Source organism: Eubalaena glacialis, chromosome 19 (assembly GCF_028564815.1).
Source record: "Eubalaena glacialis isolate mEubGla1 chromosome 19, mEubGla1.1.hap2.+ XY, whole genome shotgun sequence".
Lineage (NCBI taxonomy): Eukaryota > Metazoa > Chordata > Mammalia > Artiodactyla > Balaenidae > Eubalaena > Eubalaena glacialis.
In genome coordinates this window covers 57,221,330-57,224,776 of record NC_083734.1, presented here as the reverse complement: position 1 = coordinate 57,224,776, position 3,447 = coordinate 57,221,330, and the positions used below count along the sequence as shown (strand labels likewise).

The window sequence follows — 3,447 nt, the reverse complement described above, 5'->3', positions numbered from 1 at the left end:
AGGGGTGATGCTGAAATGAGATCAAGAGGGTAGGTAGAATTGAATCCAGCAAGGAACCAGAACCTGTGCCATCAATGTCAGGTGTGAGTGAAACTGCAGCTTGCCCTCCGTCTCCTATTGCCGACGATCCTTCAGCTCTACCATCTCCCACCTCCTCGCCCTCCTCCAGGCAGTAACTGTTCTTGCCTCTTCACTCGATGCTAGCCCTTGGATGCCAGCTGTTGTACAGTACTACTGTACTTTTCAAGGTACTGTACTGTAAGATGAAAAATGCTTTATTTTTTGTGTTTGTATTATTTGTGTGAGAAGTATTATAAACCTATTACAGTACAGTACTATATAGCCGATTGCGTTAGTTGGGTACCTAGGCTAAATTTGTTGGACTTACGAACAAAGTGGACTTAAGAACGTGCTCTCGGAACGGAACTCGTTCGTATGTAGGGGACTTACGGTACATTGTAGGATGTGTAGCAGAATCCCTGGCCTCTACCTGGTAGATGCCAGCAGCAGCCCCCAGCCCAAAGACACACCTGTCGTGACAACCAAAATCGTCTCAGACACTGACAGATGGCCCCTTGTTGTCTTGTCCCTGGTTGAGAACCTCTGGTTTAGAGGGTTTGTTTGGCTTATTAAAGTGAAGTCGGGAATTCCCTGGTGGTCCAGTGGTTAGGATTCCATGCTTCCACTGCAGGAGGCCCAGGTTCGATCCCTGGTCAGGGAACTAATATCCCCACAAGATGCTCAGCACAGCCAGAAAAAAATAAATAAATAAAATAAAGTGAAGTCAGGTCATGACATTGGTCCTTTGGGCCTGGCAAACATTCCACGTGTCTTTCTAAACTTCCTCCCTCCCCAGCCCCCAACACTGAGTTTTATTTTAATGTATTTTTTTAAATTAATTAATTAATTTATTTATTTATTTTTGGCTGCTTTGGGTCTTCGTTGTTGCGTGTGGCCTTTCTCTAGTTGTGGCAAACTGGGGCTACTCTTCACTGCGGTGTGCAGGTTTCTCATTGAGGTGGTTTCTCTTGTTGTGGAGCACGGGCTCTAGGTGCGCAGGCTTCAGTAGTTGTGGCACATGGGCTTCAGTAGTTATGGCTCGCGGGCTCAGTAGTTGTGGCTTTTGGGCTCTAGAGTGCAGGCTCAGTACCTGTGGCGCACGGGCATAGATGCTCTGCGGCATGTGGGATCTTCCCAGACCAGGGCTCGAACCCGTGTCCCCTCCATTGGCAGGCGGATTCCTAACCACTGCGCCACCAGGGAAGTCCCTTTTCTTTTTTTTAAAATTTTATATTTATTTTATTTTACTATTTTTGGCTGTGTCAGGTCTTAGTTGGGGCATGTGGGCTCTTTGTTGTAGCTTGCGGGCTTCCCTCTAGTTGTGGCGCGTGGGCTTATTTGCCACACGGCATGTGGGATCTTAGTTCCCTGACCAGGGATCAAACTTGAGTACCCTGCATTGGAAGGCGGATTCTTAACCACTGGACCACCAGGGAAGTCTCGGCATAACTATGTCTGATACATACAACTGCCTTATTGTTTTCTGTATGGTTGAGCCTGTTACATTCCTTCCAGCAGCTTCTCACAGTGCCTGGACCCCCTTGTCCCCATCAGTAACACATGAGTCATCAAAACTCGGTTGGTTTGATATGTGAAAAATGGCATTGTCTTCCACATTGATTTGCTAAGTTATTTAAATTAAACATTTGTATTTTATTATCCCCTGAATTTCCTCTTCGTGACTTGCCTCTTTCCTCAATTTTCCAAATGGGGTCTTAATATTTTTTCTTCTATACACTCTTAATCAAGAGAAATGCTATTAATCCTTTTCTATGTGATTTGTTCTATATATTTCTCTCATTCTGTTCTTTGTCTTTTCAGTCTTTGTTTATTGGTACGTCCAAGTGCTATATTTGCATGCAGTCGAATTCACTACTGACTCTTTCTTGTGGCATGTCGACCGTTAATTTCAAGTTTCGAAAGTGCTCCCTGTCATCCAGGAATTTTATAGAGATTCACTTCCGTTTTCTGTTTAAAAAATTATTTGATATCCTAATCTCCCTGAATTTACTTAAATGGAGCACACTGAGAGGTGACACCATAGGGTTATGACTTAACCCTTCCCTTCCCTGCTTATCTTTTTAGTTTTCTATGCCATATGTGAATTTCTTGAGTAGACTAGGTCTGTTTTTAGGCTATTGACTGTGTTCCATTGATATGTTTATCTAGTCTTGTTAGATTTACAAGCTGGTTTCTTTATTATGACCTGGTACTGCTCTACTATCTGGCAGGTAATCCTTCCTCACTGCTCATCTTTAAGATATTAGAAATTTTCTCTTCATTTATTCAAATCTCTAGATTATATATACATGTATGCATTCTCCTTTCTCCCAAATGAATTTATAGACTTAACTCAATCAAAATCAAAGCCAGCAGAGTATTTTAGAATATATATATGTATAATCCACATTTATAAGATGTATATACATATATACAGTAAATAAAATGCTATCAAACGGCACTGCATGCTACAGAGAAATTGTTCATGAAAGGAAGTGTCAATCGATATGGCAAACTTCATTGTTGTCTTATTTTAAGGTATTGCCACGGACACCCACCTTCAGCAACCACCACCTTAATCAGTCAGCAGCTATCAACAACAAGGCAAGACCGTCCACTAACAAAAACTTTAAAGTTCGCTGAAGGCTCAGATGATGGTTAGCATTTTTTAGCAATAAAGCATTTTGTAATTAAGGTATGTATGTTGTTTTTTTTAGACATAGAGCAGTTGCACACTTAATAGACTATAGTAGAGTATAAACATAATATTTGCTTTATTGAACCTGCAATAACTCTGAGGTATGCCTGTTCAAGCTTGAGAGATTTGCCTCAAGAGGGAGCAAGAAACGTGGAGTGGGTATATCCATACAAGGTCGGGAAAATGTTCCAGATATAAGCAGGGCCAAAGAAAAATATCTCCAACCTAAAGGCAGCTAGTAAAGATTAGAGGAGGTGATGCTACTTCAATGTGAAAACAACAATGCAAAACTTCAAGGAACATGAGAAATCAAGGAAATGAGACATCACCAAAGAAAACAAGGATCCTCAGGGACCAAACACAAAAATGGAATTTTGCAATTTAACGGATAAAGAATTTTAAATACCTCTTTTGAGGAAATCAATGAGCTGCAAGAGAACACAGAAAGACAATTCAATGAAGTAAGGAAGACAATACACAAACAAAAGGAGAAATTTAATAAATAAATAGAAATCATGAAAAAGAACAAATTCTGAAGCTGAAGAAGTCAATGAATTAAATTTTAAATTGCAATAGAGAGTATCAACTACAGAATAGACCAAACAGAAGATAGAATCAATGAACTAGAGGGTAGGAACTTTGAAATATCCCAGGCAGAAGAGAACTAAGGGGAAAAAAAATGAAAAAGA

The 3,447-nt window shown here is 40.4% G+C and overlaps 1 non-coding gene across 1 annotated transcript; it reads left to right on the top strand.

The window, feature by feature from the left end:
* Nucleotides 1-648: 648 nt before the first annotated feature.
* TRNAW-CCA (transfer RNA tryptophan (anticodon CCA)) lies at nucleotides 649-721 on the top strand. Its single transcript has one exon. It is a non-coding gene; the product is annotated as a tRNA-Trp (tRNA).
* Nucleotides 722-3,447: the final 2,726 nt, after the last annotated feature.